Genomic DNA, 15,612 nt, shown 5'->3' on the forward strand with positions numbered 1-15,612 from the left:
TGAAGTGAAGCATCTGAATCTATAACTAGTGTCACAGGAATGTTTCGAAACATAGATAGTAGGAAGAGTCAGTCTTCTTGTACTTAAGTCAGCATTATGCCTTTTCTATTTAATTCCGATGCAATTTCTGTGTTTCATCGTCAATAAGAAGGTCCAAGAGATACAGTAAACCTGAAGTGAAGCATCGAAATCTATAACTAGTGTCACAGGAATGGTTCAAAACATAGTCAGTACGAAGAGTCAGTCTTCCTGCATTTAAGTCGGCATTGTGCTTCTGGTATTTAATTCCGATGCAATATCTGTGTTTCATCGTCAATACGACGGTCAGAGGGATACAGTAAACCTGAAGTGAAGCATCGGAATCTATAACTAGTGTCACAGGAACGGTTCAAAACATAGACAGTAAGAAGGGTCAGTCTTCTAGTACTTAAGTCGGCATTGTGCCTTTTCTATTTAATTTCGATGCAATATCTGTGTTTCATCGTCAAAAAGAAGGTCAGAGGGATACAGTAAACCTGAAGTGAAGCATCGGAATCTATGACTAGTGTCACAGGAATGGATCCAAACATAGTAAGAAGTGTCAGTCTTCTTGTACTTAAGTCGGCATTGTGCCTTTTCTCTTTAATTCCGATGCAATTCCTGTGTTTCATCGTCAATAAGAAGGTCCAAGGGATACAGTAAACCTGAAGTGAATCATCGTAATCTATAACTAGTGTCACAGGAATGGTTCAAATCATAGTCAGTACGAAGAGTCAGTCTTCTTGTACTTAAGTCGGCATTGTGCCTTTTGTATTTAATGCCGATGCAATTTCTGTGTTTCATCGTCAATAAGAATGTCAGAGGGATACAGAAAACCTGAGGTGAAGCATCGGAATCTATAACTAGTGACACAGGAATGGTTCAACACATAGACAGTAAGAAGGGTCAGTCTGCTTATACTTAAGTCGGCATTGTGCCTTTTGTATTTAATTCCGATGCAATTTCTATGTTTCATCGTCACTAAGAAGGTCAGAGGGATACAGTAAACCTGAAGTGAAGCAACTGAATCTATAACTAGTGTCACAGGAATGGTTCAAAACAGTCAGTAAGTAGAGTCAGTCTTATTGTACTTAAGTCGGCATTGTGCGTTTTGTTTTTAATTCCGATGCATTTGCTGTATTTCATCGTCAGTGAGAAGCTCCAAGGGTACAGTAAACCTGAAGTGAATCATCGGAATCTATAAGTAGTGTCACAGAAATGGTTCAAAACATAGACAGTAAGAAGAGTCAGTCTTCTTGTACTTAAGTCGGCATTGTGCTTTTTCTAATTAATTCCGATGCAATGTCTGTATTTCGTCGCCAATAAGATGGCCCAAAGGATACAGTAAACCTGAAGTGAAGCATCGGAATCTATAACTAATGTCACAGGAATCGTTCAAAACATAGACAGTAGGAAGAGTCAGACTTCTGGTACTTAAGTCGGCATTGTGACTTTTGTAATTGGTTCCGTTGCAATATCTGTGTTTCATCGTCAATAAGAAGGTCCTAGGGATAGAGTAAACCTGAAGTGAAGCATCGTAATCTATAACTAGTGTCACAGGAATGGTTCAAATCATAGTCAGTACGAAGAGTCAGTCTTCTTGTACTTAAGTCTCCATTGTGCCTTTTGTTTTTAATTCCGATGCAATTTCTGTGTTTCATCGTCAATAAGAAGGTCCAAGGTATACAGTAAACCTGAAGTGAAGCATCGGAATCTATAACTAGTGTCACAGGAATGGTTCAAAACATAGACAGTAGGAAGAGTCAGTCTTCCCTTACTGAAGTCGGCATTGTTCTTTTTGTATTTAATTCCGATGCAATTTCTGTGTTTCATCGTCAATAAGAAGGTCAGAGGGTTACAGTAAACCTGAAGTGAAGCAATGGAATCTATAACTAGTGTCATAGGAATGGTTCAAATCATAGACAGTAAGAAGGGTCAGTTTTCTTGTACTTAAGTAGGCATTGTGCCTTTTGTATTTAATTCCGATGCAATTTCGGTGTTTCATCGACAATAAGAAGGTCCAAGTGATACAGTAAACCTGAAGTGAAGCATCGGAATCTATAACTAGTGTCATAGGAATGGTTCAAAACATAGACAGTAGGAAGAGTCAGACTTCTTATACTTAAGTCGGCATTGTGCCTTTTCTATTTAATTCCGATGCAATTTCTGTGTTTCATCGTGAAAACGAAGGTCAGAGGGATACAGTAAAGCTGAAGTGAAGTATCGGAATCTATAACTAGTGTCACAGGAATGGTTCAAAACATAGACAGTATCAAGAGCCAGTCTTCTTGTACTTAAGTTGGCATTGTGCTCTTTGTATTTAATTCCGATGCACTATCTGTGTTTCATCGTCAATATGAAGGTCAAAGGTATAAAGTAAACCTGAAATGAAGCATCAGAAACTCTAACTAGGGTCACAGGATTGATTCAACACATAGTCAGTAAGAAGAGTCAGTCTTCTTGTACTTAAGTCGGCATTGTTCCTTTTGTATTTAATTCCGATGCAATTTCTGTGTTTCATCGTCAATAAGAAGGTCCAAGGGATACAGTAAACCTGAAGAGAAACATCGGAATGTGTAACTAGCGTCACAGGAATGGTTCAAAACATAGACACTAAGAAGAGTCAGTCTGCTTGTACTTAAGACGGCATTGTGCCTTTTCTATTTAATTCCGATGCAATTTCTGTGTTTCATCGTCAATAAGAAGGTCAGAGGGATACAGTGAACCTGAGGTGAAGCATCGGAATCTATAACTAGTGTCACAGGAATGGTTCACAACGTAGACAGTAGGAAGAGTCGGTCTTCTTGTACTTAAGTCGGCATTGTGCCTTTTCTATTTAATTCCGATGCAATTTCTGTGTTTCGTCGGCAATAAGAAGGACCAAAGGATACAGTAAACCTGAAGTGAAGCATCGGAATCCATAACTAATGTCACAGGAATCGTTTAAAACATAGACAGTAGGAAGAGTCAGTCTTCTTGTACTTAAGTCGGCATTGTGCCTTTTGCCTTTAGTTCCGATGCAATTTCTGTGTTTCATCGTCATTAAGAACGTCCTAGGGTTACAGTAAACCTGAAGTGAAGCATCGGAATCTTCAACTAGTGAACAGGAATGGTTCAAAAGATAGTCAGTAAGTAGAGTCAGTCTTTCTTGTACTTAAGCCGGCATTGTGCCTTTTGTATTTAATTCCGATGAAATTTCTGTGTTTCATCGTCAATAAGAAGGTCAACTGGATACAGTAAACATGAAGTGAAGCATCGGAATCGATAACTGGTGTCACAGGAATGGATCAAGATATAGTCAGTAAGAAGAGTCAGTCTTCCTGTACTTAAGTCGTCATTGTGCCTTTTGTGTTTAATTTCGATGCTATTTCTGTGTTTCATCGTCAATAATAAGGTCCAAGGGATACAGTAAACCTGAAGTGGAGCATCGGAATCAATTACTAGTGTCACAGGATTTGTTCAAAACATAGACAGTGAGAAGAGTCAGTCTTCTTGTACTTAATTCGGCATTGTGCCCTTTACAATTTAATTGCGATGCAATTACTGTGTTTCATCGTCAATTAAAAGGTCTGAGGGATACAGTAAACCTGAAGTGAAGCATCGGAATCTCTATCTAGTGTAACAGGAATGGTTCAACTCATAGTCAGTAAGAAGAGTCAGTCTGCTTGTACTTAAAACGGCATTGTGCCTTTTCTATTTAATTCCGATGCAATTTCTGTGATTCATCGTCAATAAGAAGGTCCAAGGGATACAGTAAAACTGAAGTGAAGCATCGGAATCTATAACTAGTGTCACAGGAATGGATCAAGATATAGTCAATAAGAAGAGTCAGTCTTCTTGTACTTAAGTCGGCATTGTGCCTTTTCTATTTAATTCCGATGCAATTTCTGTGTTTCATCGTCAAAAAGAAGGTCAGAGGGATACAGTAAACCTGAAATGAAACATCGGAATCTGTAACTAGCGTCACAGGAATGGTTCAAAACATATACACTATGAAGAGTCAGTGTGCTTGTACTTAAGACGGCATTGTGGCTTTTCTATTTAATTCCGATGCAATTTCTGTGTTTCGTCGCCAATAAGAAGGTCCAAAGGATACAGTAAACCTGAAGTGAAGCAACGGAATCTGTAACTAGCGTCACAGGAATGGTTTAAAGCATAGACACTAAGAGGAGTCAGTCTGCTTGTACTTAAGACGGCATTGAGCCTTTTCTATTAAATTCCGGTACAATTTCTGTGTTTCGTCGCCAATAAGAAGGGCCAACGGATACAGTAAACCTGAAGTGAAGCATCGGAATCTATAACTAATGTCACAGGATTCGTTCAAAACATAGACAGTAGGAAGAGTCAGTCTTCTTGTACTTAAGTCGGCATTGTGCCTTTTGTATTTAGTTCCAATGCAACTTCTGTGTTTCATCGTCAATAAGAAGGTCCTAGGGATACAGTAAACCTGAAGTGAAGCATCGGAATCTATAACTAGTGTCACAGGAATGATTCAAAGCATTGTCAGTAAGAAGAGTCAGTCTTCTTGTACTTAAGTCGGCATTGTGCCTTTTGTATTTAATTCCGATGCAATTTCTGTGTTTCATCGTCAATATGAAGGTCCGAGGGATACATTAAACCAGAAGTGAAGCATCAGAATCTATAACTAGTGTCACAGGAATGGTTCTATTCATAGTCAGTAAGAAGAGTCAGTCGTCTTGTACTTAAGTCGACATTGTGCCTTTTGTATTTAATTCCGATGCAATATCTGTTTTTCATCGTTTATAAGAAGGTCAGAGGGATACAGTAAACCTGAAGTGAAGCATCGAAATCTACAACTAGTGTCACAGTAATGGTTCAAATCATAGTCAGTAAGAAGAGTCAGTCTTCCTGTACTTAAGTCGGCATTGTGCCTTTTCTATTTAATTCCGATGCAATTTCTGCGATTCATCGTCAGTACGAAGGTCCAAGGGATACAGTAAACCCGAATTGAAGCATCGGAATCAATAACTAGTGTGACAGGAATGGATGAAGTTATAGTCAGTAAGAAGAGGCAGTCTTCTTGTACTTAAGTCGGCATTGTGCATTTTGTATTTAATTCCGATGTAATTTCTGTGTATCATCGTCAAAAAGAAGGTCCAAGGGATACAGTAAACCTGAAGTGAAGCATCGGAATCCATAACTAGTGTCACAGGAATGGTTCAAAGCATAGACAGTAGGAAGAGACAGTCTTCTTGTACATAAGTCGGCATTGTGCCTTTTCTTTTTAATTCCGATGCAATTTCTGTGTTTCATCGTCAATAAGAAGGTCAGAGGGATACAGTAAACCTGAAGTGAAGCATCGGAATCTATAACTAGTGTCACAGGTATAGTTCAAAACATAGTCAGTAAGAAGAGTCAGTCTTCTTGCACTTAAGTCGGCATTGTGCCTTTTGTATCTATATCCGATGCAATTTCTGTGTTTCATCGTCAATAAGAAGGTCAGAAGGATACAATAAACCTGAAGTGAAGCATCGGAATCTATAACTAGTGTCACAGGAATGGTTCAAATCATAGTAAGTAAGAAGAGTCAGTCGTCTTGTACTTAAGTCGGCATTGTGCCTTTTGTATTTATATTAGATGCAATTTGTGTGTTTCATCGTCAATAAGAAGGTCAGAGTCATACAGTAAACCTGAAGTGAAGCATCGGAAACTCTAACTAGTGTCACAGGAATGGTTCAACACATAGTCAGTAAGAAGAGTCAGTCTTCTTGTACTTAAGTCGGCATTGTGCCTTTTCCATTTAATTCCGATGCAATTTCTGTGTATCATCGTCAATAAGAATGTTCAAGGGATACAGAAAAATCTGAAGTGAAGCATCGGAATCCATAACTAATGTCACAGGAATCGTTCAAAACGTAGACAGTAGGAAGAGTCAGTCTTCTTGTACTTAAGTCGGCATTGTGGATTTTGTATTTAATTCCGATGGAATTTCTGTGATTCATCGTCAATAAGAAGGTCCAAAGGATACAGTAAACCTGAATTGAAGCATTGGAATCTATAACTAGTGTCACAGGAAAGGATCAAGATATAGTCAGTAAGAAGAGTCAGTTTTCTTGTACTTAAGACGGCGTTGTGCCTTTTCTGTTTAATTCCGATGCAATTTCTGTGTTTCGTCGACAAAACGAAGGTCAGAGGAATACAGTAAACCTGAAGTGAAGCATCGGAATCTATAACTAGTGTCACAGGAATGGTTCAAAATATAGACAGTAGGAAGAGTCAGTCTTCTTGTACTTAAGTTGGCATTGTGCGCTTTGTATTTAATTCCGATGCACTATCTGTGTTTCATCGTCAATAAGAAGGTCCAAGGGATACAGTAAATTTGAAATGAAGCATCGGAATGTGTACCTAGTGTCACATGAATGGTTCAAATCATAGTCAGTGAGAAGAGTCAGTCTTCTTGTACTAAAGTAGGCATTGTCTTTTTTGTATTTAATTCCGATGCAATTTCTGTGTTTCATCGTCAATAAGAAGGTCCAAGGGATACAGTAAACCTGAAGTGAAGCATCGGAATGTGTAACTAGCGCCACAGGAATGGTTCAAAACATAGACACTAAGAAGAGTCAGTCTGTTTGTACTTCAGACGGCATTGTGCTTTTTCTATTTAATTCCGATGCAATTTCTGTGTTTCATCGTCAATAAGAAGGTCAGAGGGATACAGTAAACCTGAAGTGAAGCATCGGAATGTGCAACTAGCGTCACAGGAATGTTTCAAAACATAGACACTAAGAAGAGTCAGTCTTCTTGTACTTAAGTCGGCATCGTGCCTTTTCCATTTAATTCCGATGCAATTTCTGTGTTTCATCGTCAATGAGAAGGTCCAAGGGATACAGTAAACCTGAAGTGAAGGATCGGAATCTATAACTAGTGTAACAGGAATGGTTCAAACATAGACAGTAAGAAGAGTCATACTTCTTGTACTTAAGTCGGCATTGTGTCTTTTCTATTTAATTCCGATGCAATTTCTGTGTTTCATCGTCAATAAGAAGGTCAGAGGGATACAGAAAACCTGAAGTGAATCATCGGAATCTATAACTAGTATCACAGGAATGGTTCAAAACATAGTCAGGAAGAAGAGTCAGTCTTCTTGTACTTAAGTCGGCATTGTGCCTTTTGTATTTAATTCCGATGCAATTTCTGTGTTTCATCGTCAATAAGAAGTTCCAAGGGATACAGTTAACCTGAAGTGAAGCATCGGAATGTGTAACTAGCGCCACAGGAATGGTTCAAAACATAGACACTAAGAAGAGTCAGTCTGTTTGTACTTTAGACGGCATTGTGCTTTTTCTATTTAATTCCGATGCAATTTCTGTGTTTCATCGTCAATAAGAAGGTCAGAGGGATACAGTAAACCTGAAGTGAAGCATCGGAATCTATAACTAGTGTCACAGGAATGGTTCAAATCATAGTCAGTAAGAAGAGTCAGACTTCCTGTACTTAAGTCGGCATTGTGACTTTTGTATTTAATTCCGATGCAATTTCTGTGTTTCATCGTCAATAAGAAGGTCCAAGGGATACAATAAACCTGAAGTGAAGCATCGGAATGTGTAACTAGCGCCACAGGATTGGTTCAAAACATAGACACTAAGAAGAGTCAGTCTGTTTGTACTTCAGACGGCATTGTGCTTTTTCTATTTAATTCCGATGCAATTTCTGTGTTTCATCGTCAATAAGAAGGTCAGAGGGATACAGTAAACCTGAAGTGAAGCATCGGAATGTGCAACTAGCGTCACAGGAATGGTTCAAAACATAGACACTAAGAAGAGTCAGTCTTCTTGTACTTAAGTCGGCATCGTGCCTTTTCCATTTAATTCCGATGCAATTTCTGTGTTTCATCGTCAATGAGAAGGTCCAAGGGATACAGTAAACCTGAAGTGAAGGATCGGAATCTATAACTAGTGTCACAGGAATGGTTCAAACATAGACAGTAGGAAGAGTCATACTTCTTGTACTTAAGTCGGCATTGTGTCTTTTCTATTTAATTCCGATGCAATTTCTGTGTTTCATCGTCAATAAGAAGGTCAGAGGGATACAGAAAACCTGAAGTGAATCATCGGAATCTATAACTAGTATCACAGGAATGGTTCAAAACATAGTCAGGAAGAAGAGTCAGTCTTCTTGTACTTAAGTCGGCATTGTGCCTTTTGTATTTAATTCCGATGCAATTTCTGTGTTTCATCGTCAATAAGAAGTTCCAAGGGATACAGTTAACCTGAAGTGAAGCATCGGAATGTGTAACTAGCGCCACAGGAATGGTTCAAAACATAGACACTAAGAAGAGTCAGTCTGTTTGTACTTTAGACGGCATTGTGATTTTTCTATTTAATTCCGATGCAATTTCTGTGTTTCATCGTCAATAAGAAGGTCAGAGGGATACAGTAAACCTGAAGTGAAGCATCGGAATCTATAACTAGTGTCACAGGAATGGTTCAAATCATAGTCAGTAAGAAGAGTCAGACTTCTTGTACTTAAGTCGGCATTGCGACTTTTGTATTTAATTCCGATGCAATTTCTGTGTTTCATCGTCAATAAGAAGGTCCAAGGGATACAATAAACCTGAAGTGAAGCATCGAAATGTGTAACTAGCGCCACTGGAATGGTTCAAAACATAGACACTAAGAAGAGTCAGTCTGTTTGTACTTTAGACGGCATTGTGCTTTTTCTATTTAATTCCGATGCAATTTCTGTGTTTCATCGTCAATAAGGTCAGAGGGATACAGTAAACCTGAAGTGAAGCATCGGAATGTGTAACTAGCGTCACAGGAATGGTTCAAAACATAGACACTAAGAAGAGTCAGTCTTCTTGTACTTAAGTCGGCATTGTCGCTTTTCCATTTAATTCCGATGGAATTTCTGTGTTTCATCGTCAATGAGAAGGTCCAAGGGATACAGTAAACCTGAAGTGAAGCATCGGAATCTATAACCTGATGTCACAGGAATGGTTCAAACATAGACGGTAGGAAGAGTCAGTCTTCTTGTACTTAAGTCGGCATTGTGCCTTTTCTATTTAATTCCGATGCAATTTCTGTGTTTCATCGCCAATAAGAAGGTCAGAGGGATACAGTAAACCTGAAGTGAAGCATCGGAATCTATAACTAATATCACAGGAATGGTTCAAAAGCATAGTCAGGAAGAAGAGTCAGTCTTCTTGTACTTAAGTCGGCATTGTGCCTTTTCTATTATATCCGTTGCAATATCTGTGTTCCATCGTGAATAACAAGGTCAGAGGGATACAGTAAACCCGAAGTGAAGCATCGGAATCCATAACTAGTGTCACAGAAATGGTTGCAAACATAGTCAGTAAGAAGAGTCAGTCTCCTTGTACTTAAGTTGGCATTTTGCCTTTTGTATTTAATTCCGATGCAATTTCTGTGTTTCATCGTCAATAAGAAGGTCCAAGGGATACGGTAAATCTGAAGTGAATCATCGGAATCTATAACTAGTGTCACAGGAATGGTTCAAAGCATAGTCAGTACGAAGAATCAGTCTTCTTGTACTTAAGTCGGCATTGTGCCTTTCGTATCTAATTCCGATGCAATATCTGTGTTTCATCGTCAATAAGAAGGTCAGAGGGAGACAATAAACCTTAGGTGATGCATCGGAATCTATAACTAGGGTCACAGGAATTGTTCAAAGCATAGACAGTAAGAAGGGTCAGTCTTCTTGTACTTAAGTCGGCATTGTGCCATTTGTAATTTAATTCCGATGCAATTTCTGAGTTTCATCGTCAATAACAAGGTCCATGGGATACAGTAAACCTGAAGTGAAGTATCGGAATCTATAACTAGTGTCACAGGAATGGTTCAAATCATAGTCAGTAAGAAGAGTCAGTCTTCTTGTACATATGTCGGCATTGTGCCTTTTGTATTTAATTCCGATGCAATTTCTGTGTTTCATCGTCAATAAGAAGTTCCAAGGGATACAGTAAACCTGAAATGAAGCATCGGAATCTATAACTAGTGTCACAGGAATGGTTCAAACATAGACAGTAGGTAGATTCAGGCCACATGTAATTAAGTCGGCATTGTGCCTTTTGTATTTATATCCGATGAAATTTCTGAGTTTCATCGTCAATAAGAAGGTCACAGGGATACAGAAAACCGGAAGTGAAGCATCGGAATCTATAACTAGTGTCGCAGGAATGGTTCAAAACATAGTCAGTAAGAAGAGTCAGTCTTCTTGTACTTAAGTCGGCATTGTGCCTTTTGTATTTAATTCCGATGCAATTTCTGTGCTTGATCGTCAACAAGAAGGTCCAAGGGATACAGTAAACCTGAAGTGGAGCATCGGAATCTACAACTAGTGTCCCAGGAATGGTTCAACACATAGTCAGTAAGAAGAGTCAGTCTTCTTGTACTTATGTCGGCATTGTGACCTTTTCAATTTAATTCCGATGCAATTACTGTGTTTCATCGTCAATAAGAAGGTCAGAGGGATACAGTAAACCTGAAGTGAAGCATCGGAATCTATAACTAGTGTCACAGGAAAGGTTCAAAAACATAGACAGTAGGAAGAGTCAGTATTCTGGTACTTAAGTCGGCATTGTGCATTTTCTATTTAATTCCGATGCAATTTCTGTGTTTCGCCGCCAATAAGAAGGTCCAAAGGATGCAGAAAAACCTGAAGTGAAGCATCGGAATCCATAACTAATGTCACAGGAATGGTTCAAAACATAGACAGTAGGAAGAGTCAGTCTTATTGTACTTAAGTCGGCATTGTGCGTTTTGTATTTAGTTCCGATGCAATTCCTGTGTTTCATCGTCAACAAGAAGGTCCTAGCGTTACAGGTAACCAGAAGTGAAGCATCGGAATCTTCAACTAGTATCACAGGAATGGTTCAAAACATAGTCAGTAAGAAGAGTCCGTCTACTTGTTCTTAAGTCGGCATTGTGGATTTTGTATTTAATTCCGATGGAATTTCTGTGATTCATCGTCAATAAGAAGGTCCAAAGGATACAGTAAACCTGAATTGAAGCATTGGAATCTATAACTAATGTCACAGGAATGGATCAAGATATAGTCAGTAAGAAGAGTCAGTTTTCTTGTACTTAAGTCGGCATTGTGCCTTTTCTATTTAATTCCGATGCAATTTCTGTGTTTCATCGACAAAACGAAGGTCAGAGGGATACAGTAAACCTGAAGTGAAGCATCGGAGTCTATAACTAGTGTCACAGGAATGGTTCAAAATATAGACAGTAGGAAAAGTCAGTCTTCTTGTACTTAAGTTGACATTGTGCGTTTTGTATTTAATTCCAATGCACTATCAGTGTTTCATCGTCAATAAGAAGGTCCAAGGGATACAGTTAATCTAAAATGAATCATCGGAATCTATAACTAGTGTCACAGGAATGGTTCAAACATAGACAGAAAGAAGTTTCAGTCTACATGTACTTAAGTCGGCATTGTGCCTTTTGTATTTATATCCGATGCAATTTCTGTGTTTCATCGTCAATAAGAAGGTCAGAGGGATACAGTAAACCTGAAGTGAAGCATCGGAATCTATAACTAGTGTCACAGGAATGGTTCAAATCATAGTCAGTAAGAAGAGTCAGTCTTCTTGTACTTAAGACGGCATTGTGCCTTTTGTATTTAATTCCGATGCAATTTCTGTGTTTCATCGTCAATAAGAAGGTCCAAGGGATACAGTAAACCTGAAGTGAAGCATCGAAATGTGTAAGTAGCGCCACACGAATGGTTCAAAACATAGACACTAAGAAGAGTCAGTCTGTTTGTACTTTAGACGGCATTGTGCTTTTTCTATTTAATTCCGATGCAATTTCTGTGTTTCATCGTCAATAAGAAGGTCAGAGGGATACAGAAAACCTGAAGTGAATCATCGGAATCTATAACTAGTATCACAGGAATGGTTCAAAACATAGTCAGTAAGAAGAGTCAGTCTTCTTGTACTTAAGTCGGCATTGTGCCTATTGTATTTAATTCCGATGCAATTTCTGTGTTTCATCGTCAATAAGAAGTTCCAAGGGATACAGTTAACCTGAAGTGAAGCATCGGAATGTGTAACTAGCGCCACAGGAATGGTTCAAAACATAGACACTAAGAAGAGTCAGTCTGTTTGTACTTTAGACGGCATTGTGCTTTTTCTATTTAATTCCGATGCAATTTCTGTGTTTCATCGTCAATAAGACGGTCAGAGGGATACAGTAAACCTGAAGTGTAGCATCGGAATCTATAACTAGTGTCACAGGAATGGTTCAAATCATAGTCAGTAAGAAGAGTCAGTCTTCTTGTACTTAAGACGGCATTGTGCCTTTTGTATTTAATTCCGAAGCAATTTCTGTGTTTCATTGTCAATAAGAAGGTGCAAGGGATACAGTAAACCTGAAGTGAAGCATCGGAATGTGTAACTAGCGTCACAGGAATGGTTCAAAACATAGACACTAAGAAGAGTCAGTCTTCTTGTACTTAAGTCGGCATTCTCCTCTTTTCCATTTAATTCCGATGGAATTTCTGTGTTTCATCGTCAATGAGAAGGTCCAAGGGATACAGTAAACCTGAAGTGAAGCATCGGAATCTATAACCTGATGTCACAGGAATGTTTCAAACATAGATGGTAGGAAGAGTCAGTCTTCTTGTACTTAAGTCGGCATTGTGCCTTTTCTATTTAATTCCGATGCAATTTCTGTGTTTCATCGCCAATAAGAAGGTCAGAGGGATACAGTAAACCTGAAGTGAAGCATCGGAATCTATAACTAATATCACAGGAATGGTTCAAAACATAGTCAGGAAGAAGAGTCAGTCTTCTTGTACCTAAGTCGGCATTGTGCCTTTTCTATTATATCCGTTGCAATATCTGTGTTTCATCGTCAATAACAAGGTCTGAGGGATACAGTAAACCCGAAGTGAAGCATCGGAATCCATAACTAGTGTCACAGAAATGGTTGCAAACATAGTCAGTAAGAAGAGTCAATCTCCTTGTACTTAAGTTGTCATTTTGCCTTTTGTATTTAATTCCGATGCAATTTCTGTGGTTAATCGTCAATAAGAAGGTCCAAGGGATACGGTAAATCTGAAGTGAATCATCGGAATCTATAACTAGTGTCACAGGAATGGTTCAAAGCATAGTCAGTACGAAGAGTCAGTCTTCTTGTACTTAAGTCGGCATTGTGCCTTTCGTATTTAATTCCGATGCAATTTCTGAGTTTCATCGTCAATAAGAAGGTCAGAGGGAGACAATAAACCTTAGGTGATGCATCGGAATCTATAACTAGGGTCACAGGAATGGTTCAAAACATAGACAGTAAGAAGGGTCAGTCTTCTTGTACTTAAGTCGGCATTGTGCCTTTTGTAATTTAATTCCGATGCAATTTCTGAGTTTCATCGTCAATAACAAGGTCCATGGGATACAGTAAACCTGAAGTGAAGCATCGGAATCTATAACTAGGGTCACAGGAATGGTTCAAATCATAGTCAGTACGAAGAGTCAGTCGTCTTGTACATATGTCGGCATTGTGCATTTTGTATTTAATTCCGATGCAATTTCTGTGTTTCATCGTCAATAAGAAGGTCCAAGGGACACAGTAAATCTGAAATGAAGCATCGGAATCTATAACTAGTGTCACAGGAATGGTTCAAACATAGACAGTAGGTAGATTCAGGCTACATGTACTTAAGTCGGCATTGTGCCTTTTGTATTTATATCCGATGAAATTTCTGAGTTTCATCGTCAATAAGAAGGTCCAAGGGATACAGTAAACCTGAAGTGGAGCATTGGAATCTACAACTAGTGTCACAGGAATGGTTCAAAACATAGTCAGTAAGAAGAGTAAGTCTTCTTGTACTTATGTTGGTATTGTGCCCTTTTCAATATAATTCCGATGCAATTACTGTGGTTCATCGTCAATAAGAAGGACAGAGGGATACAGTAAACCTGAAGTGAAGCATCGGAATCTATAACTAGTGTCACAGGAATGGTTCAAAAACATAGACAGTAGGAAGAGTCAGTATTCTTGTACTTAAGTCGGCATTGTGCATTTTCTATTTAATTCCGATGCAATTTCTGTGTTTCGCCGCCAATAAGAAGGTCAAAAGGATGCAGAAAAACCTGAAGTGAAGCATCGGAATCCATAACTAATGTCACAGGAATGGTTCAAAACATAGACAGTAGGAAGAGTCAGTCTTATTGTACTTAAGTCGGCATTGTGCGTTTTGTATTTAGTTCCGATGCAATTCCTGTGTTTCATCGTCAATAAGAAGGTCCTAGCGTTACAGTTAACCAGAAGAGAAGCATCGGAATCTTCAACTAGTGTCACAGGAATGGTTCAAAACATAGTCAGTAAGAAGAGTCAGTCTTCTTGTACTTATGTCGGCATTGTGCCTTTTGTACTTAATTCCGATGGAATTTCTGTGTTTCATCGTCAATAAGAAGGTCCAAGGGATACAGTAAACCTGAAGTGAAGCATCGGAATCTATAACTAGTGTCACAGGAATGGATCAAGATATAGTCAGTAAGAAGAGTCAGTTTTCTTGTACTTAAGTTGGCATTGTGCCTTTTCTATTTGATTGCGAAGCAATTTCTGTGTTTCATCGTCAAAAAGATGGTCAGAGGGATACAGTAAACCTGAAGTGAAATATCGGAATCTATAACTAGTGTCACAGGAATGGTTCAAATCATACACAGTAGGAAGAGTCAGTCTTCTTGTACTTAAGTCGGCATTGTGCCTTTTGTATATAATTCCAATGCAATTTCTGTGTTTCATCGTCATTACGAAGTTCCAAGGGAGACAGTAAACCTGAAGTGAAGCACCGGAATCTATAACTAGTGTCACAGGAATGGATCAAGATATAGTCAGTAAGAAGAGTCAGTCCTCTTGTACTTAAGTCGGCATTGTGCTTTTTCTATTTAATTCCGATGCAAGTTCTGTGTTTCACCTTCAAAAAGAAGGTCAGAGGGATACAGTAAACCTGAAGTGAATCATCGTAATCTATAACTACTGTCACAGGAGTGGTTCAAAGCATAGTCAGTACGAAGAGTCAGTCTTCGTGTACTTAAGTCGGCATTGTGCCTTTTGTATTTAATTCCGATGCAATTTCTGTGTTTCATCGTCAATAAGACGGTCAGAGGGATACAGTAAACCTGAAGTGAAGCATCGGAATTTATAACTAGGGTCACATTAATGGTTCAAAACATAGACAGTAAGAAGAGTCAGTCTTCTTGTACTTAAGTCGGCATTGTGCCTTTTGTATTTAATTCCGAAGCAATTTCTGTGTTTCATCGTCAACAAGAAGGTCAGAGAGATACAGTAAACCTGAAGTGAAGCAACTGAATCTATAACTAGTGTCACAGGAATGGTTCAAAACATAGACAGTAAGAAGAGTCAGTCTTCTTGTACTTAAGTCGGCATTGTGCCTTTTCTAATTAATTCCGATGTAATTTCAGTATTTCGTCGCAAATAAGATGGTTCAAAGGATACAGTAAACCTGAAGTGAAGCATCGGAATCTATAACTAATGTCACAGGAATCGTTCAAAACATAGACAGTCGGAAGAGTCAGTCTTCTGGTACTTAAGTCGACATTGTGCCTTTTGTATTTAGTTCCGTTGCAATTTCTGTGTTTCA

Source organism: Schistocerca serialis, chromosome 10 (assembly GCF_023864345.2).
Source record: "Schistocerca serialis cubense isolate TAMUIC-IGC-003099 chromosome 10, iqSchSeri2.2, whole genome shotgun sequence".
NCBI classification, from domain to species: domain Eukaryota; kingdom Metazoa; phylum Arthropoda; class Insecta; order Orthoptera; family Acrididae; genus Schistocerca; species Schistocerca serialis.